Raw genomic sequence first — 21,863 nt, forward strand, 5'->3', positions numbered from 1 at the left:
TTCAGTCACAACTTTTGCTTGTCGATGTCAGGTTTTGAGAACATAGATCCTTGCTGACCTCAAAAATCGTTCCGTCACTCCGATCCCAGGGCTGTCATCGGAAAGGTTAATGGCTCTTCCTAAAGGAGAGAGAAAATCGCACTTCGAGGATCTGGAATTCAGGCCGTGCACGCCCAGGCCCAACCCCCCCATCACAGCCGTTGTCAGAGGCCCCTGAGCCACCACACTCTGTCCGGCTTCCCTGACCCCGCCTTCCTGGGGATGTGGGATCAGCTCCGCCGGTTGATCAAGCCGCAGAATAAGCCAGCAACCCGGACGGAGCCTCGGCTCATGGGCTGGCATCCTGTTGTCGAAACTGACAGCTTAAACTCCGCAGGCCGCCTCTGTCGGTGGTCAGTTATGAGATGGTTTTTGTGCTGTAGATGACATGTGTCACCTGCCCTGCTGTTGCCGGACTTGAACGGGGGGTCCAGGCTGGCACCGATCAGGGAGGCCGAGTTTCCCTGTTGAGGTGTTTGCCACCGGCACTGGAGATCCTGCCTATCGGGAGGCCCAGCAGGCTTGCCTGGTTTATAGGTTTGATGCGGGAGGCTCAGCTGAGGGGAGGGGAGGGGACGGGACGGGATGGGTTTTCAGAGTTGAAAGCTGTTCTTTAAGGTTCCTCACTTATGAGAAGGGCTGCCTGTGTCCTGCATCAAGGTGAGATGAGAAGGCAAGACCAAAGATGCATTCTGTTGGTTCTCTTCTTCCCCCATAATAGTAAACCGTATGGCCTGGATTCCGAGCTCCCTTCCACAGGAGCAGGACCGTCTGGGGGCCCATGAGCCCCGGGGGAGCACCCTGGCTTGGTCCCCCTGAAGGAGGGCTTGGGGCTGGCCGGTCCAGCAGGGCCCTCAGAACCTTGCACCTCAGCAGGGCGTGCCCAGGCAGAACTGTGGGTCTGGCTTCACTTGGGATCATTAGACTTCCTTTTCCTTCACACGAAAACCACACACATTTTTGTTGGTTTAACTGTGAAGATGGGATACACATTTTCATATCCTTCCGTGCCGTGTCACCCCTTTGAAGATGAAGACTTAAGGCAGATGTTTCTCGCACGTAGAGCACAAGCATGGGCATTCACCGTGTATTTGAGTGCTCCTCTGCTCCTGGTACCTTCCACCCACTCCGTTCAACAGAACCAACAGCCGGGGCGTCTCGGAGGAGAGCCGTCCGCAGGGGCAAGACCTGAACACCAAATCAAAGTGAGATTAGACCCTGAGCTTCCTGGGGCTCAGGTATTACTTCATTTCAATGGTTCACCTTTATATTCTCTGCCTGGAACTTCAAAGTCCTGGGTTGCCTGCTGTCCCATTGAGGTTTTTAGACTCGCACATGTTCTTTTTTTCCTTCTGGAACTTTCACTGGCTTCCTGTTATCTGACCTATCTCCCATATCATCTTGCATCAATCCAGGTGAATCTCTTGACTCCCGAGCATCTCAGCCTCATTCCAGAACCATCTCTGCTCCGGCCATTGCTGTGTATCTCCCCTCGTGCCTGCCCCAGGCCCTCCTGGAAGAGGCAGGCCAGACTCCAGAATACTGAGGCTTGGTCCTGTCCACCTTCCGGCCTAGGGTAGCCTTTGCCTCTTCTAGAAAGTCCGGCCCGGGCTGCTTTCCCCCTTCCCCTCCTCCAGTTTCTCACACCAGACAATTTGGCATTTCACATTTCCCTGTCATTGCTACGTATATTTATGTTTGCTCTTATGACTAGATCTGCTGGCTTATTGATAACAGGGATTCTCCTGTTTCCTTCTCTGCTAAAGCTTCGGAAAAGGTTAGTCACACAGAAATACAGATGATAATGTACTACCGTGTATGGAAATCTAGCAAGTTCTTTTGGCCGTGTCAACTCAATTCAGTTAAGCGTCAGTGAAAAATGTGTGGCCCCCAAATGGCAGGGACTTTTGAACACCAGGTGCCTGGCACATGGTAAGCACTCAGAATGTGTATTAAATGTATAAAGTGAGCTGGTTTAGATACACAGGACCAGGTATCCTGTATTATCCTTCTCCACCTTCCATTTATTCTGCCAGCCAGCCAGCCAGTACAGACTTGCCTTTGCATTTGCTGGGTCTCCAACACTTTGCAAGTGCTTTTGCAAATAAGAACTCACTTAATCCTAATAACAGCTCTGTGAATTAGGGTACTGTTATTCATATCCACTTCAAGATGAAGAAGCTGAGACCCAGGAGCTTAAATTCCTTTCCCAAGGTCACACAGAGCTCGGATTTGGACCTGAGCAGGTGAGCTGCCTGTGGCTTACAGGCCGCCTGTGCCCGGGTCACTGGCTGTGGAGCAGCCAGCCAGGTGTCCCAGCCGTCTTCACGTGCGGCCTCTCCAGGCTCCTGACCAGCAGCTGGGAGCTGGGGGCTTCCCAGAGTGTGCACGTGGGGCTGGGGGAGCCCGTTGTCTTCCTGGGCTCCTCTGGTCGGAAGCTGCCCTCGCAGTCTGCACTCACACCCTCTCAGGAGACACACGGATGTTGGCCGGGGTCCAGTCCGCTGGTGCCATAGATGGTGGCCGAGGAGAACATGTGGACGCCATACACGAGAGGGTCCTGGCGTCACAGCTCAAATGGCTCCCGAGCCCGCGATGAAGCGGGGTTACAAGCAGTTTGATTTATTCTGGCGATGATGAGAGCCCTGCGAAAGAGACCTACCGGGGAGGGTTCTCTGAATCTCTCTCAAGTGCCGGTGTCACCGAGCTGTGACTGCTCTTGCAACAGTATCAAACTTCGCTTTGGTGTCAGTAATTTTGAAGGGGAAATTTCATTAGAATGCAGTTTGGTATTGTTGGATATGAATGATGGGTTTAGGCTGAGCAATACACTTTTTGATATTAATTTTTAATATGGCTTCTTGGGAAGTCAGAGCTTCTGTTTAATGAAGAATTGACTATTAGTCAATACAGCTCCTGCCTCTGAGCCGGCCTTCTTTGCTCTCACTCTTCCACATCAGATTTTGACAAGGCATTTGCTGCTTGTAAATGTGGTATCTTTGTAATTTTTGTGACTCTGTGAGTGTCTTATTTTTCTTGGTGGTTATGATGGTTCTGCGTGCTTCTTGTGGTCCCGGAAGCAGGGCTGTAAATGTGAAATGATTTCCTCCTGTGCCTGGTTCGCAAGTGCATGGGGCTCTTTGTGCAGTTGGTTTAAAGCTCCAGGGTTTGGAGAAAGGCCTTTTTCAGGATTATGAAAATAGTTTTCCGTGTGTCAGAACAGATTTATCAGTTCACTTTAGGGTCGGTTTTGTGAACCAGACCATTTAGAAGAGGATATTTTACCTTTTATCAGAGTGGAAGCTGACAGTCTATTTGCAGGTAGCTCTATGGAATATTTCACCTGGATCTTTCAGTGTAAATCTAGCCGCCAAACAAAGTAAAAATGGGCGTTAAGCGAAATTTCCCGTGATTTTACCCACCCCAACCCCCACCCCCGGGCTGTTCTATTTCAAGGCAGGGTTTCAATTATTAATTTGGATATTTAATAAAATCCCTTGCTTGCAGGAACTTTTAAAAGTCCCCTTGAATTTTATTCGGGTCGGGTTTTTGCCCGTGGGTCGGGTAGCATTCAACTTGAATATCTTTCTTGAGCAGATGTTTTGTTTCCAGTTGAATAATAATATTAACAATCGAATAAACGAAATTATCATCATCATTATTTCAGCTACAATTTTTTGAGCATCTTGTGCCGGGCACTGTGCAAACACTTTACAGATATTGTTTAAATCTTTCTAACCACGCAGTGAGGTGCATAATGGAAACGAGCAAAGCTTTTAAGAAACGAGCAAGCTGCAGCCAGGAGAGGTGGCGGCTGACCCAAAGGCAGATCATCAGGGCTCAGAGGAGCCAGGGCTGGAGCCCAGTCCCACCACCCCTGCCTGAGTGTTAAGACTCTTGCCTCAGTGTCTCCTGCGGCCTCGACCAGGACCAGACACAGCCACAAGCCATTTCAGCCCATGGTTCACATTGTACCTCCTTCTTAGTCATTGCTTCATTTTGCTCAGCAAATTGTTTTCCACAGCTTCTGAGATTGATTGAGCAAGGGGGAGAAGAATGCGCCTTTGATTCTTTGTTAGGGTTTGTTATTTTCGGCTCGGACTGTTCCCCTGCCCGCCCTGCACTCTCACGCACGTAGCCTTTTATGAATCTGAGTTTGGCAGTCTCGCTGCTCTTGAATTTTGGAAAAGCGGATATTTTAGTAGGCTGGAAGAAGATGAAAAGCTAGAAGTGCCCATATGTTCCTTGTTTTTAAAAGTAGGGTCAGTGAGGTTTAGAGACTCTTTAAATATTTCAGTTTATAAGATTAGACTAGATCATCTGGAATGGAAGTGTGGTGCCCTGGGTCCCAGACTTCACTTTTTTCTTCATTTCTTTTATATGGGAGGTAGGTGTTTTGGCATTGCAGGGTTCAAGTGTAATAAAACTTAAATGTAGTGAATAAATACCATGATTTGGAGTGTTGCAGCAGCTATGAAGTTAGTTTCCTTTCTTTTTCTTTCTTTCTTTCTTTCTTTTTTTTTTTTTAAGTCATCAGTGACTTGAAAAATAACAGTTTAGTACAAGGATGGTAACTTAACTGAAAACTCCAAAGGCTTAAATTTGAGAATGCTTGTTGAGTGCACCTGGGTTTGGACTGTACCCCCACCCCCATCCCCCCCTGCCTCCACCCCCTAATTTATATACACAATGCTGGATATAACTCCAAACTCCAAAGTCGAGTCTTTGGCATTTTTCTAAGGAAGCATGCTCTTCACCCAGTTAAATCTTTGCAGGTTGAGATTAAGCCTCGCTCCTGAAATGTCTATTTGAGTACTCTGAAATTGAACACAGTGGTGCGTCTTGTTAAACCCATGCCATCCTTTGTCCTCGTACCCTCTTGGTAAGTGATGTGGTGGTGGTTTTTCTTGATCCCGAGGTATCTGTAGAAGCCCACAGTCTGAGCAACTGCCTACCCCAACCCCAAGTTTCCAAATGAGGGGCCCTTGGAGGAGACTTAATGCCACGCACGTGGAGAGAGGCAGGGGGGCTGGGACCAGGTCTCCCCTCCAGTTATGGTCCAACTAGCATTTTATACTTCGGGCTGTGAGGTGTGACAGACAGCACTGTGCTGCCCTTGGTGACCCCACACGAGGTCCTGGGAGAAACCTGGCTGAGGAAGGGCTGTGGTCACCACCCTGGTAGAACCTCTGAATACCCAGAGAGGAGGGACCTTGACCTTAATTGTCTTCCAGGGCCCCGCCCTTCTCCACCTAGATTAAGCGGGAACTTTGTGCTCCCTGCATTTCCTGTCATGTTCATTCACTCTTCATACCTCTTGGATTTCTAAATTTCAAGAGTAATTTGTCACTTTAGAGGAGGGAGTCATTAATAACCATTATTGAGAACTGTCGAGCCTTCCTCTCTGTGTGTGAGTGTCTGAGTTAAGCATCCAAAAAATTGGCCTTGTTGGTGGCAAACAGGGCCTCAGTATTGACAGATCAGGACTGCCCCACCCCCACTGGTCTTTCTCACGTTCTAGTTTTTCCAAGTCTGTCTTTAATCACCGAGAGAGTGGCGGCCGAGTGGTTAAAGCATGTCCTCCTGGAATTCATTAGTATTATTACCAAAGACCGTGTTGTAAATTGTTGATTTTTTTTTTTTTTAACTGCTTGGAAAAAATTTCTCAACTATTTCATTTTAATGTGCTTTAAGAGTAAAAAAAAAAAAAAGGGGGGGGTGGGGGAGAAAGATTTTCCTCGTCAAACATTTGAAACAAAATAGTTCTGGAACCCTGGCTTCAGATCTCTCTGGGTGTGGGCTTTGAGTGGTTGTCCTAAAAGGAAGCTGAAAATAGCATCTCCCTCACCTCAGGCTGTGGGGTGCTGGCCGGGAAGAACCCCCAAACCTTCTGAAAGTGGTTAAAAAGAATTGGCATTCGGTGTATGTTAATGCACATTGTTATTCTTTAACATTAAAATTCCACTAAAGTAGTAATAATTACTGTTAATATCTTCCAGTGGAAACTTACAGTAAAGGAGCAATAGTAGAAACAGTATTTAAAGGAGAGCTGCAGCGTGATAAGAATGCAAATAAGTGTTATTAGCCTAATGATTTTGCCGTCGCCATGGTTGTGCGGCACCAGTGTTGTGAATATGTCATCCGGCACCCGTGAATTTGGAAAGTGTGTCAAAACACAACTTCAATTAGTTTGCTCTAATTATGGCTCTGGAGAGTTTGTAACTACATCACTCCTCATTAAAAGAGATTTTCTTATATGGATTAATGTAATATACAAAGGAAAGTTTCAAAGTTCCCGACGCCGTTTGCTCCCGCAAGGAGGCAAGCTCAGAGCGGGGCTGTGATGGATCCTGGGTCTGCTGCTGCCACCGGCCTGGCCGAGGCAGGGGGCCGAGCGGCGGCTGTGGCTGGAGGGGAGCCGTGCAGACTCTGCCTGGGGCAGCCCATCCCTCCGTCTGGATAATCGGCCTCCTGCTGAAGTGGCCAGTGCAAATGGAGTTTGGACGATTTCCACAAGAGGGTAAATGAACCCATCTCAAGCCTTTAAGAGAAAACTGCTGATCTGCAACGAGGAGGATGTCCCTCGTCCACAGCACCTGTGGCGTCTGGCAGCCGGCTCAGCCGAAGGAACTCAAGACCTCCCGTGGCCATGTGCAGTGTGTGAAGTCAGCCTTTGGTCCTGTCCTGGGGGCCTTGAGGGAGACTTCCCGCGAAAATTTACTTTGGGTCCCGCAGAACCCCAGGGCATCTGTGAAATGTCAAAAGTCTTGTGCCAGAGTGAAAGACCGTACTCGAAGGAAAGGATATTTCTTGCCTAAACCGATAGGTAGTTACAGATGCGATTGTGGAGCTGTCGCCGTCTTGAAAGAAGAAAAGTCCACATTTTCTTAGGCTGTTACTGACTTCCCTCCCCTTGGACCCCTGCAGCGCTCACCTCTGCGAGGCCTCCCCGCGCAGGGGCTGGACGGCTACACCAGGCCTCCAGCCGGCTGTACGAGGACGTTTCCTTGAGCTCTGCTGCCCCTCCCCACGCCCCATCCTCCTGAGCAGCTGGCCACAGCATCCTTAGGACTCCCCAGTGTGGGGAGCCCGGTGGTACGTTTTGAATCCAAGAGTTAAATTGGAGAATGCTTGTTGAGTGCACCTGGGTTTGGAATGCACCCCCCCCCAGCCCCCACCCCCTTATTTACACACCCAATGCTGGATATCTAAAATACAGCTTTGAATACATTTGTACTTTTTTTTTTAACCTCCGTGTTCTCTTTGTCCTTATTTCTGGTGAGTACAAGGGCGGGTGTGTGTAATGAGTGACTTGGCTTTCTTTACACCACTCACAAGCAGTGTTCCCTTGCTACTCTGAGCCTCCGTTACCTCTTCTGTGAAGGTGGGGATAAGACTATCTCCCTTGGAGATTGTTCTGGGGACTAAATGGGGGCCACATGAAAGTGCCCCACCAGACACACCGCGGGCCCTCGTGCACGTGGCCCCCTGTCTTGGTCCAGGGTTTCTTTCCGAGTCCGGTCGGAGCGTGAGCACCTCATTCCCTGAGACCTCTCTGTTGCCACCACTTGGCTCCCGTCGGCCCCAGCCGTAGCTTCAGTCACACCCCCCTCTCCGGCCCAGCTCTCACGGAGCCAGACTGTGGGCGCGGGGGCCCCGCAGGGCTGGGGCGGGGATCGCTGTGCTCACAGGTGAGCAGCTGGTGAGGGGTTAAGATAGTAATTGTGTAAGTCTTCCAGGCTTTCTCCCAGTTCTGCGATAATTTGATGAAGAACTTCACCCTAATTAAATATTCAAATTAGGAATAAGTGTCAATATGGCTTCCCATTGCCTGGAATGATGATTAATTGTATTCAAAACTCTAGTGGCCCACTGTAATCTAAACTGAACCGTTGTTCTTGATTATTTCTGCACCACACTTGCCATGTTTTTGTTTTAAGATTTAAACTAGTAATTGATTTGCCATATGCTGTCGAGCTGCACATACTTTCAAGCTGCACGTTGAGGAACTTGGGGAGTTTGGAATTGTGATTTCCTTAGCCTTCCAGTGGCAGTTTTCCTGTCCAATGCAGAGTGATTTGGTTGGGAGAACGTGGTGTCTGTGTTGCCCATGAGGAAAACTCATTATATAGTCAAGTTGGTAGGCTGAAGTTGTATTGATCATGGCACACGAGTTGCTTGAATGGAAAATGAACAAATCCGTACATTTGGTTGGTGCTTTGCATGATTTCGGCAAAACAGCATGTTCTAGTGGAAAAAAGGAACAGGTCAGATGCCAGCTCGGCCAGTTTCTTTAGCTCTGTGACCTTGGGCAAGTCCCTTAACCTCTCTGAACCTCCTTTCCCCTGGTCAGTAGAATAATACTTACCTTGCCGGGTTGGGCCAATTAGGGATGAGTGTGAATCGTGAAGAGTAATTGAGGTGCTCAGTAAGTGGTAACTGTCCTAATAATAGATGATTGCAGGAACAAAGGCTTCATGTCATGCACCCCCCTTCCCCACCTCCTGACCATCAGGAGTCTGAAACCACCTCCCACTTTCCTGAACGACCCTGCACTGGACACTTCCTAGGGTTTAGCAGAGTGCCTGGTGCCGGGTAGGCACTCAACAGATGTTTGTTTGTTTTATGCCATTGCTTTAAAATTAAAACCTAGAACCTTACTTGTATACCTTCTATTTAGAGCTTTTTTTACTTTGCAATATAGGCAATTTATGTGTTTCAATTTACTTATAGATAAATTCCTAAAGAGGAGAGATAGAAGTCTCATGTGGCTCTTTTCATTTTTTTTTTTTAAACTCTATTCTTTTAGCACAGTTGTAAGCTCACTCTAAAATTGAGGGGAAGAGATTTTTCATATATCCCCTGTCCTCACATGTAGGTAGCTTCCCTGTTGTCAACGTTCCTCACCAGAGTGGTACTTTGTTTGTTTTTAAACCAGGGATGAAACTACACTGACACATTGTAATCCCCTCAAGTCCATAGTTTGGGTTTGCTCTTGGTGTTGGACATTCTGTGGGTTTGGACAGATGTATAATGACCTATGTCCGTCGTCATAAAATCATTCAGAGTATCCTCACTGCCTTGAAAATCCTCTGTTCTGCCCATTCACCTCTCTCCCAGCCCCTGGAAACTAGTCATCTTTTTACTGTCTCCACAGTTTTGTCTTTTCCAGAATGTCCTAGAATTGGAATCCAGTAGCATGTAGCCTTCTCAGATTGGCATCTTTCACTTAGTAATACGCATTTATCATTTGGGTTTTCAAACGATCTCTGTGCCAAACCTGTGCTTGGCATATAGTAGGAGCTCAGTTAAAAACTGGTGGACCAGGGGCGCCTGGGTGGCGCAGTCGGTTAAGCGTCCGACTTCAGCCAGGTCACGATCTCGCGGTCCGGGAGTTCGAGCCCCGCGTCGGGCTCTGGGCTGATGGCTCAGAGCCTGGAGCCTGTTTCCGATTCTGTGTCTCCCTCTCTCTCTGCCCCTCCCCCATTCATGCTCTGTCTCTCTCTGTCCCAAAAATAAATAAACATTGAAAAAAAAAATTTAAAAAAAAAAAAAAAAAAAAACAAAACTGGTGGACCGAGTCAGTCACAACATATGACTATGGCAGCCTTGTGTGCCTACCGATACCTCAGTCCGTCTGCCCTTGGGCAGCATCAATTCCTTGGGTATATTTGGAGTCAAGTTTCAAGTCTGAGCATAGAAAGTTTGTGAGATCGTGAAGATCATCGTAGAGGAAATAGGTCTTTGAGGTTTTACAAAACCTCACTTGACTCTGCTGGTGTCAGCCACAAAACAAAAGGAAAAATGTCTCATCAGCCCTTAAAAATGGTAGTGAAACTTGCACGTGGTTATTTCTTTCTGAGGTTGGTTCCAAAATCAACAAAAAAAGAAAACTCCCCAGACCGAAAATTATTTTAGGACCTAGAGTCCTTAAAGTCCTCAAGACTTTCAGTCTCAGTGGAATGAAATTGCAAGAAAAAAATCGCAACATTATCTCTCATTATCTCTGGGTCTTCACAGATCTAAATCTAACTCAGAACTCAGTTTGGAAGCACAGGGGACCTGGAGTGGGAATCCTCTGCAAAGTTTTTGAGGATGCCGGTGCTGGTTGGGCTTTCCAGCTGAAAATGATTCATTTTAATTACCATCCAGGGCGATCTGATACCTGAGCATATGGTCCTTAAGAAATAAGCTTGCCCAAACTGTCAGCGAGTGTGGGCAATGGTCAGGGACCTCATTCTGACACCGTTGACCAGCCTTGGAGAGCGGACGCTCTAGAAGGTGCTTATTAAAATGCCAGCAGGTGCAGCGAGGGTCCCCTTTCCTGTGACTCCCTCACCCTGCTTGTGCCAGGTGTTTTATAAGAGCCTTTTTCTTCATTAAATGGCATTCATTAAGCACGTCCTTACACCTGGCACAGAAGCTGTGTGTCACAGATGACTTCTTCCCAATGGTGTTTTGCAGGAATAAAGTGGAATTTCATTTAGCCATTTGCCGTGTTCTTTCTCCCCCGACCACCTCCACTCAATTATTGTGGCTTTTGCATATTCTATTCCTCCTCCCCCCTCCCCATTGTGTTACTTTCTTTTGCACGTTACCTCTGGTCCTTGTCCACCAGCAGGCAGGTTAGCTGGAAAACAAGATGTTCCTTTAGCACAGAGGGCTGTGCTGTTTGCTTTCGTATACGTTTGCTCAGCTAACACTCCCGGCAACTTCTGGTCTCTGCCGTCTTCCTTTTACTGATAAAAAGAAGAAGAACTTCCCATTAGAAAAAATTAACACATAAAAATATATGAACGGAGAGGGGGATCCACACTCGCAGCTCAGACGTCCGTGGTCCACACTGTGATCCCAGCCCTGCCACCAGCCCAGGGCCATCTCTGCTGTGATCTGATGTGTCCTTTCAGGTCCCTTTGGTTCTTGGGTGCCTGTTACGTATATGGGTACCCACAGAAATAATGCGTGTAGGGTTGTTTCCTACTCAGGGTTTGTTGTGTTTCATTTTGATCAAACAACTGAGTCTTTGAGATTTGGCTGTGGTGATAGAAAAAGTCTGGCATTTTCCTTCTTCTGTCCTAGTTCGGTATTAAAATGAACATTTTCCCAATTCACTGCTCTGACAAACACAGCTGCAAGGATGCATCCACGCCTCTCCTGCAGCTGAGTTCACGCTCCCAATAACATGGTCAGCACCCTCCCCCAGTTCCACCCAGAAAACCTGTAAACATCATTTTATATCTGCAAAGTATTTTGAATCAGAGACTTTATAATGTTCCATAAATTATGTCATATTTATAACCTAACGTTCTGGTGTTTGAGTAGAGCGTCACGATTCTGAGCTGAATTTTGTAGTTTTCCCCGTCAGGGTTCAAATCCAAGCTGTGTCCCCCCAACCCCCCAGGCAAGCTGCTGAGCCTTTCCGAGGCCATCTGTCAAACAGAGATGATCTCAGCGCCCAGTTGTAGGATTCGGGTGGGGGTTACGTGATGCATGTGAAGGGGAAGCCCTCCGAAAATGTCGCTAAGGTTATTTGCCTGTTTTTATCTTCAGTAAGTCTTTTCCCACATTTCCAGTTATTTCCTCAGGCTCCATTTCTAGAGGGAAAGAAAAAACGCAGGTCCTTTGTTCTGCTTTCTTCCCCACTCTTAAGTCTTAACTTCCAATCCTTTGGCGCATGTTTGAATGTATTTCTTTCAGAGAAAGGGACGTGAATGGTCTTACTTTGTCAGCGTCTTCACCTGTGAAAGACAGCTTGAGGGAATAAGAAATTGCTGGAATTCAGCTCTGTCTTCCTTCAGAACCTCTGTGGCTCCTTTGTCTTGAGGCAAGTAGTATGACAGAGGAAAAGTCTGAAGTCACTGTCGGTGTCTGCCAGGATTCGTCTCGCAGTGGGTCTCTCTTCGCTGCCATTTCTGGAGGACCGTCAGCCCGGTTGGCTTCTTTCTTTAGGTGTTTTTGTCTTCTTTTTTAGATCAGGGAAGTATTTTCAGCTTCACTAAAGTATACTCAATCTAGGATAAACTGCACCTATTTAAAGTAGAATTTGATGAGCTTTGGCATATGCTGCCATCACCAAAATCAACATCCTGGAATATACCCACCACCCCCAAAACCTCCTTGTCCTCCTTCATAGTACACCCTCCCTCCTCAGGCAGCCGCTGATCTGCTTTCTATCCCTATGGGTTAGTTTGCATTTTCTAGAACTTTGCATAATATCACGGAATGATCCCACCTGGACTTTTTACTTTATTTTTGACTTGGCATAATTATCTTGATATTTACCCACCTTGGGTTTGTCAGCAGTTTCTTTTTTATTGTTGAGTAGTATCCATGGCATGGATATACATACTGTGATATAGTTACAAATCACTGGACATTTAGCTTGTTTTAGTTTTTATTACTACAGATAAATAGCTGTTTAGTACATTTGTGTATAAATCTTTTTTTTAATGTTTATTTTGAGAGAGAGTGAGCAGGGGAAGGGCGGCGGGGGGGAGGTGCGGAGAGGAGAGACGGAGAATCCCAGGAAGGCTCCACACTGTCCGCGCCGAGCCCCATGCAGGGCTCAAACTCAAGAACTGTGAGATCACGACCTGAGCCAAAATCAAGAGTCCGACACTTAACTGACTGAGCCACCCAGGCGCCCCCTGTGTCCGATTTTTTGTACAGACTTACCCTTTCATTTCTCTTGGGTAAAAATCAAGAAGTGTAATGGCTGGCTTGTATGGTGGGGTATGTTAAACTTTCTAAGAAACTGCAAGCTCTTTCCTGCAGTTGTACCATTTTACATTCCCACCAACAACACATACGAGTTCCAGTTGCTCCTCGACCTTGCCAACAGATTGATATTTTTAGCCTATTTAATGTTTGCCATTCTAGAAGATGTGCGGTAGTATTGCACTGAGGCCTCAATCTGCACTTCCTAATGATCAGTGAGGTTGAACATCTTTTCATGTGCTGATTGCACATTTTCTCTAGTGAAGTGTCTGTTCCGATCTTTTGACCATTTTTTTTTTTAACTGGATTATTTGTCTTGTATTAAGTTGTAAGAGTTCAGTATAAATACTGGCTATAAATTGGATATGTGTTTTGCAGTTATCTTCTTCAGGTCTGTGGCTTGTCTTTTCATTTTTGTAACACATCTTTTATTTTTTTTAATTAAAAAAATGTTTTTATTTATTTTTGAGACAGAGACACAGCATGAGCGGGGAAGGGGCAGAGAGAGAGGGAGACACAGAATCTGAAGCAGGCTCCAGGCTCTGAGCTGTCAGCACAGAGCCTGATGCGGGGCTCAAACTCACAGACTATGAGATCATGACCTGAGCTGAAGTCGGACGCTTAACCAACTGAGCCACCCAGGCACCCCGTAACACATCTTTTAAAGAATAAGAGTTTTGGGGCGCCTAGGCGGCTCAGTTGGTTAAGTGTCTGACTCTTGATTTCGACTCAATTTGTGAGTTCAAGCCTGGCATCGGGCTCTGTGCTGACCTCAGGGAGCCTGCTTGGGATTCTCTCTCTGCCCCTTCCCTCCCAATAAATAAATAAACATTAAAAAGAGTTTTAGATGTTGAAGTTGATTGATTTTTTTTTTCTTGTATAGTTTGTGCTTTTCTGTGTCTTATTTAAGAAATTTTTGCCACACCTAGGGTCGCAAAAGTGTTCCCCGTCGTTTTCCTCTAAAAGAGGCCATGCTATGCCTATGAAATCAAGATGCATTTAAATAGTATCAAACCCTAGGACTTCTAGACTTAACAATTTGCCCCTTCTCTTTCCTTTTTTCTAAGAACAGTTCTGTGAATCTCGGGTCATCTTATCAATGGTGTGAGGAAAACCTCAAGATTCATTTATTTACATGTGGCTATCTAGTTCCGACACCATTTGTTGAAAAGATTACCCTTTCTTCATTGAATTGTCTAGGCACCTTTGCTGAAAATCCATGGATCATATATGTGTGGGGCTATGTCTGGACTCTCCACTCTGTTGCATTGATCTATGTGTCTATCTTTATGCCCTAATACCACACTGTATTGATTATTGTAGCTTTATACTAAGTCTTGAAATTAGGGAGTCTGGAAGTCAGGATTTATTTAGCCATGAGTCTTTATTGATTTTTGCTTGGAATGCTGGAAGCCCTGTTGACTTCTATATTTGGTTGGGTATTTTTTTCTTTTGATTAGGCAAGCTTTAAACTTTTTTTTTTTTTTTTATGGTTGTTACTTTTAATTATTCTGATTTCTTTCTAACACTGAGAATGTTTAGATTGGTTTTCTGTGTTTATCATAGTTTTCCTCATCATCTCTGTATTCTTTCTCTCTCTACATTCTGGAAAATTTGGGGGAATTTCCATGATATTACTGATACAGGTTTTTTTTTTTTTAATTTTATTTCTGTATTTCTTTTTTTTTTTTTTTCATTTTTTTTTTTTCAATGTTTATTTATTTTTGGGACAGAGAGAGACAGAGCATGAATGGGGGAGGTGCAGAGAGAGAGGGAGACACAGAATCGGAAACAGGCTCCAGGCTCCGAGCCATCAGCCCAGAGCCTGACGCGGGGCTCGAACTCACGGACCGCGAGATCGTGACCTGGCTGAAGTCGGACGCTTAACCGACTGCGCCACCCAGGCGCCCCTTATTTCTGTATTTCTAATGCAGGTAACTTTCTCTGTATCCTACAGTAAATTCTTTTTTTAGAGCGAATTTCTTGTTGTGTGACCTTTTTTATAGACCTAGGTATGAGGGTATGTATTTCTAGACTGGGTGTTGACCAAATGGCAGGATGTATGACTTCTCCTCACATCTCATTTAAGTGCTCATTACTTAGGAGACATCCTAAGGTAATGAATCTTCATTACCTTTCTCTGTTTTCTTTAGTTTTTGTAGAGTCTCTGTGAGAGGAGACTGGCCAGAGCCATCACTGGCCCTACAAACCCTACAGTCCTGGTTTTTCTAGGGCACGTACGCTTTCATCCCCCTGATTTGACTTTTTTTTCAAGTGTCAATTCTTTGTCCCAGTGTGAATGAATAAACAACTGTTATTCCCCCGGTATTTTGAAGATCTGTTTCCATCCAGAGCGGTCTGCCACTTCTGGCCTTGTCCCCCAAATACAAGTTTATATTCTCTAAGTGTTTGCTCACTACCATTCAGAAAAGGGATTCACAGGCTCATCGGGGAACTGTGAGGTAGCTCTCATGTGACGAGTGTCATGATCCAGTTACTATAACCAGACACCTGACTCCTCTTTACTGGCTGGCCGTCTAGGCACTGTCCCCTTGCCACCCTGCTGAGGCTGTTAAATCAAGATGCATTTAATCAGAGTGTATCAAACCCTAGGCCTTCTGGACTTCATAATTTTGTCCCTTCCTCTCATCTTCTCTAGAATAGTTACTGTGAATCTCTTGGGTCATTTCCTATTTTTATTCCTGCTGTGTCTCTTTTCCTTTCTATATGTATGTATATAATTTTTTTTTTTTTTGACAAACATGTTCTAGCTCTGTCATTCCCCCTTGCAGGATTCAGGTAAATGAATAATAGGTTAAAGCAAAACCTTCAAATATTTTAGACTACTTTATTCTTTTTTTTTAATTTTTTTAAATGTTTTTATTTATTTTTGAAGGAGAAAGAGACAGAGCATGAGCAGGGGAGGGGCAGAGAGAAAGGGAGACACAGAATTCGAAGCAGGCCCCAGGCTCTGAGCTGTCAGCACAGAGCCCGATGCGGGGCTCAAACTCAGGAACTGTGAGATCATGACCTGAGCCGAAGTCGGATGCTTAACTGAATGAGCCACCCAGGTGCCCCTAGATTACTTTATTAGGAACTAAATTCTTGGAAATAGTTACTTGCTTGGCCTTAGCAAGTAAGTCTTGTCCTCTGTCTTTTTTCCGCTTGTGAACATTTTTTAACTTTTTGCCACGAGCACCTTTTTCTTTAATGAAGAATACTAAGACCAAGCCTTTGTTCTTTTTCTTACTACTCTTCTAAACCCCACCCCACCAACGTCAGACCTCAGGCTTTTGCGGAGTTCCAACACATTGTCCTACAATAGTGGTCTTTAAGCTGGTTGGTCTAAGACTTTCATAGTTTTAAAAATTGGGGATTCCAAAGAGCTTTTTAAGTGGCTTATGTTTATCTATAATTACCTTATTAGAAATTAAAACTGAGAAACATGTGAAACACAAGAATATGCAAGGAGACATCAGAGCGAGCGATGACCTCAGAAGTCCCGCAGCTTCTGAAAACTTCTTTCTGCTTGTAAGAGGAGGGGTGTCTTGGTATTACTATTTTTTTTAATGTTTATTTTTGAGAGAGAGAGAGACAGCGTGCAAGCAGGGGAGGGGCAAAGAGAGAGAGGGAGACAGAATCCAAAGCAAGCTCCAGTCTCTGAGCTGTCAGCACAGAGCCCGGTATGGGGCTTGAACTCACAAACTGTGAGATCATGACCTGGGCTGAAGTCTGATGCTTAATCGACTGAGCCACCCAGGCATCCCGGTGTCTTGGTATGATTATGAAAATAGTTGTGACCCTATGGACTCCCTGAAAGTGTCCAGAGGTCCCTGGAGCACACACTGAGATCTCCTGCCCCCCCCCCCCCGAAGGTGGGTCTAATACAGCTGTCAGCCCCGGAAAAACGGAATGGGAGTTGTAATTTCACACCACAAAGTTTGTTCTGCATATGTGCGTGAACATGTGTGCACCCATGCGTATATAAGAGGTGAGAGATAAAAGTGACGTCTGTCTCCAACCTTGAGTCTGCCTCTGCCTCACCAGCCACCGTTCCCTCCATGCTGCCCTCTGACAGTTTGAGAGGACAGCAGGCATTACGGCCGCCTGGGCAGAGCCATCTTCATTATATGTGGCCACTGGGTCCAGAAGATTAATGGTAACATTTTAAAAATTCACACAGACCTGGAATCAGCACTAGAAAATACAGATTTAAATTAACAAGGAAAAAGCAGAATCCCATCAAAGGAAATAAATCGTGCTGGCAACTATTGTCACATAATAAAATGTATTCTATAACTGAGGGGCTTTTATATGGAGCTGTCTGCAGCTTAGTGGCCATGTTAATTGAATAAGGTGCCTAAAACTGACTTGGAGGAAAAAAATGAAATTTCCCTCAGCATCTATTTAGCCAGAGCCCTTGTCAGCAGCATGTGTGATGCTGACCTATTTGTTACAGAACCGCCAGCCCCTCCTGCGGAGAGAGGTGATCACTCAGCAGGGTGTGCCTGTCTCCTCCAGGCTGTTCCCCGGTAGGGAATGGGGAGGAACATTAGATAAAGCTCCCCTAGGATTTAGGGGCTCTTCTAGTTGGAATTCTCCAGTTACCAAACAGATTTGGGAATAATGAGACATCATTTGAGTCAAGTGGCAGAGATTGTTGGCCTCTGATGGTCGATCCCTTGTTCCAGTGGTCCGAGGCCTACTAGGGATGGTTCTAGAAGGTCTTCATCTCTAGGTGCCCTCCTAGGTAGAGCGGGTTTCCTGAGTCTTTGGGTCTTTCTGGCCTGCTAGTGATCTTTATGAACACTCTTAAAATCTAAAACACATTGCTCTGCTTACAGAGTAATCAACTACTTTGGGGCCCCTTGAAGTGACTTCACTGAACTTGGTGTCTTTGGGGGCACCAGCAGCCATCACTTTTCAGTTTTGTTGGATGCCATGGAGTACTCGTTCTTCTAACCCCTCTGGATTGGGTGTTTCAGAAGAGCATCTAGTGTCCACGGTCTGCTGGAGCACCTGGCTGCTTCCTTCTTTCCTCTGCCAGCAACATCCAGCATCATGAATGGTGCGTCCCCTTAATCTCTTTAGACCATGAGGTTATGGGAAAGAAGCCAAGGTATTGAGTTAACCAATCACAACTTCAAGTTTGAAAATTAGGCCTTTGTATCTTCCCACCAGATGCTATAGTAACAGGCACGGGCCCTGGCTGTTACAGTCTTCTAAAATGTTTTAAATGGCTGTAAAATTATTTGGTCAGACAGTTGTACCATAATTTTTTAACCAGTCCCCTATTATTTGATATTTTATTCCATTTTTTTGCATTTTAAGCAATGCCGTGATGAATGTGTTTATGTTTATGTAAAAATATTCATGAAGCAGAAATAGTTGCATTTTCCAAACACTTAACCGACTCTGTCCTGGGGATGAGAAAGAGACAAATGGGAAGTTTTCCCGTAAGTTTCCCCACATTGTCTCTAAGTACAGGTCAGAATCAGATTCACCCTTTCGTTCAGGCATTAGGTAATCTTACAAGGCTCTCATATTTTCAAGTGCCCACTGTGTGCAGGGCACTGTTCTAGGCACTAGGGCTTTGGCGGAAAGAGAAAGTGTAGTGGAGATCATGTTCTGGTGACTTGGAAGCAAATCGGACAGTCCTGCAGAGTGGGAGGGGTCTGCAGAGAAGAAAGTGGAGTGTCATAAGAGCAAGTGGCTGGAGGAGAGGTGCCCCAGCAGACATCTAGGGGGTGGCCTGCGGGGGGGAGAAGCCAGCTTCTGGAGAGCTGGGGGAAGTGTGTTTAAGGCAGAGGGAACAGCAAGTACAGAGGCCCTGAGGCAGGAATGAGAGTTCAGGTTGCTGGTGAGGTTGGAGGAGGTGAGTGCAGGGACCGTGAACAGGACAAGTTCAGAGAGGAGGGACGGGCTGGAGCTGGCAGGATGTCCCAATGGTGGGGCAGTGGGATTTCATTCTCCCGCAGAGAGAGGACACCAGTGGGTTCTGTAATGGTCCTGGGCTGAGGCCCTCATGAACAGGACTCTAAAACAATGGCAGGAGCAGGAAGAATCAGAATAGGATCTGTATGTGAAATTGTCACCGACACTGTCTGCTCTGCCTCGTAGCGAGATGTGCACCAGCAGGCAACATGCCCTCACTGAAGGGCACCCAGCGCCTAGGGCGGTGCTGGGGTTTGAACCCGCGTCAGGCTGACTACAGGGTCAATACCGTTCACCACCGCCACCGCTCTGCCTCCCTGGGCTTGTGGTTGGGCCGTGGGTTGTCCCACGCTGTTGTTTTTCCCTTTGTGAGGTGGTATTAGAGGGACTGTGGCCTTCCAGGGTCCTCAAGCTAGCAAGTGGCAGAGACGTTGCGTCCTTGACATCACTTTCAAGGGGGGCCTAGGGATGGACCGTGCAGTCCTCACTCTGTGTAGCCGGTAGTCAAGACGATACATCAGGGCGACTTTAGGGTAACGGTAATAATCTCCGGAGGACACATAAACTAACCTTTTCATTAATTCCCAGCTTTCTGTTTGTCAGCTTTACCTCAAAAGCCCCAGTCCCCTGTTCTATTGAATAGAGTTAACTATTCTTATGTGAAAAGGTTGCTGGGAAGGTTAGGCGAGGGGTATATGTAAAGAAACTCAGCCCAGTGCCTGGCGTGGGGTCCCCCCCGACCCCGGGGGACGTAGAATTTCCTTTTGCTCTGAGACGCCACTGAATGCAGAGCCTCCCTGGTTCCTGTCGTCTGTCATTTTCAGGCTAATCTGACACCGCAGCGCCCCTGGGCCACTTCTCCTTCAGCAGGTGACTTTTTCTTCCTCTTTAACCACAGGTTATCTGTCCCCTCAGCCCCAACTGTCCATCCTCATTAAGGGAGGCCTTGCTGAGCCTTTTCAACCTCCTGTTTGTTCCCACGTCCCCTCCTTCCTGTGGCCAAACAACAGAAGCGAAAAGCCTCTATTTGCAGCGTAGGGAACTCTTCTCCCCAGAGCTGTCTCTGGTCCGGGGCCTCTCTTCCCGCCCTCTGAATGCCGCATCATACTCTTGCAGGAACCACTGTAGCCGGAGTTTTGGGTAACTTCATTTCAGTTCAACACATTGCTATGGAGCAATGACTCTGTAAGAGGCACAGCTGGGTCTGCAACTTGAATGCTGTTTTAATTTCACATGCACTGTGAAAACCGTACATTGTCTAGAGTGGGAGATCAGAAACCTTTTCTCTATCCTCCCCCCGCCCTCCACCTCCCATAGATTCCCGACCACCACCAGTACTGATTTCTTCTTCCATCATGCCTGTTTTCCTCAGAGCACAGAGGAGTGGGATGCGTGGTCTCAGAGGAGACTGCTGGAGTCTAATTGGCAAACACGCATGCACAGAAACAAAATAATAGATGCTATAGCCATTTATGTCAAAAAGATCCAAAGGTTTTAGTGGAGTCGGTTGAGCACTTGATGTGGTCAATGTATGTTCAGCAGTTGTCTACCCTAGGTCAGAAATCCTCCTAGAAAACGGAGTACAAAACTGATGAGCTTTGGCCCTGCTCTTGAGGTCACGGTCATGTTAGGAAGGCAGACTCGTATCAGATGCTTCAAGTATATTGTGAGAACTGGAGACGGCGGCGGGTGGTGGGGGGGGGACCTCTGTGATCCCGGAACAAGCCCAGGGAAGGTTCTGACAAAGAAGATATGATTAGGTGGGGTCTTGAGGGATGGATAGGAGTTTGGAGGGTAGGTAAGGAAGAAATGGAGATTCTAGGAAGGAGAGCAGCATGGATAAAGAGTCAGACTAAAGCATGAAAAAAAAAAACGTGGCATATTCAGAGGTTTACAGGACTTTCCCTCTTCCTGGTAGAGGGAAAAGTGAGTGACAGGAGACAGAGTTGGGAAAGGCAGGCTGGTGTGTGAGGGCAGCTTGAATCAGGGTATGGATGCAGGTTAGGTTGCCCAGGGAAATCATGCAGAATGGGGCGCGTGCTAAACCAGAACCCTTACAAATGGCAACTTTTTAAAAAGTTGGAGGAGGAGCCAGAAAGGACCATCTGCAAGGAAGGGAGGCTGGCCAAGGGAGGGAGGGCTGCAGAGCCTATCAGCCGGGCACAGCCTGATGCCCCAGGGAAGCAGGAAGGTTCAGACCAGGGAGTCCACGTTGAGTGGGGCAGCTGAGGAGCCCCACACCTGATTTCTCTAGCACATCCTTCATGTTTAAGTCCTTTGTATTCTAGAAGTGCCCCCAAACCATTCATTTAGAGGGCTGCAGCAGGACCCTTTGGCAGGAATTGTTAAGGGTCTACACACAGTAAGTGCTGAATAATTGCAATTTCGTGATAATCTCCGTTGTAATTTGCTGCTCTGTTCCCGTACCGTGGTGTCTCAGCTTTATTTCCTCACTTTCCCACAGGCGGGCATTCTTTTAAAATTGCAAATTGGATCTTGTCACATCTCTGCTTCAAAGTCCTCCTGGATACAGTCCGAGCTCATGCAGGGCCCTGCTGTGCTGTGGCCCCGTAGCCGTCTTCAGCCTGGTCCCACACCCTCACCCGGCCTTCAGGCTCTGACCACTCCAGCCTCCTGCCAGTTAGGAGGCTAGTTTCGCCTTTCTGCCTGTCTGTCCTTCATTCCCTGCCCCCCCCCCCCCAACAGAGCACTTCCTGTTTTCCATGTGCAATCACATTTGTAAGCAAGCGTTCCTGTAACTTGGTGGGCATTTTCATGTCCCCTCCCTGCCTGCTCTAGGGTGACCTCTGCCCACACAGGGGCCCTGCCTGTCCTGCACCCCTGCCCTGGGCCCCATCTATGTGTTCTCGCTCCAGACCCCTTGGCCCGTCTCTAACCACTGAACGGCTGTGCTGGCCCTGTCTTCTCTTCTGGCTGCTGATTGACTTCTTTGCCACCGTCCAGGTCCGCCGGTCTCCTGAAGTCCCGCTAACACCCACCTCCTCCATGAGCCTTCCTTGAAGGCCTCCAGGCCCTAGAGTAGCCACCGCACTGCACAGATGTGTGATGTCCTTAGTTTGCTTGCATGTAGCTCTTGCAAGTGCTTTCAAGGCTTGGAAATCTTAAGGAATGGCAGCCCTGAAGTGTAGTCCTTCCCTGGCTTCTGGAAATCC

General features: G+C 46.8%; 1 protein-coding gene and 1 long non-coding RNA gene across 2 annotated transcripts in view; one reads left to right on the forward strand and one right to left on the reverse strand.

The window, feature by feature from the left end:
- The window catches only part of MVB12B (multivesicular body subunit 12B), a 194,042-nt gene that overhangs the window by 86,423 nt on the left and 85,756 nt on the right, over nucleotides 1–21,863 (forward strand). The window lies entirely within an intron of this gene.
- On the reverse strand, nucleotides 8,184–12,422 carry LOC123593483. The gene is made up of 3 exons (XR_006710351.1): nucleotides 10,638–12,422; nucleotides 9,149–9,152; nucleotides 8,184–8,286 (listed from the first exon to the last, which is right to left on the reverse strand). It is a non-coding gene; the product is annotated as an uncharacterized LOC123593483 (long non-coding RNA).

Source organism: Leopardus geoffroyi, chromosome D4 (genome assembly GCF_018350155.1).
Source record: "Leopardus geoffroyi isolate Oge1 chromosome D4, O.geoffroyi_Oge1_pat1.0, whole genome shotgun sequence".
Taxonomy (NCBI): domain Eukaryota; kingdom Metazoa; phylum Chordata; class Mammalia; order Carnivora; family Felidae; genus Leopardus; species Leopardus geoffroyi.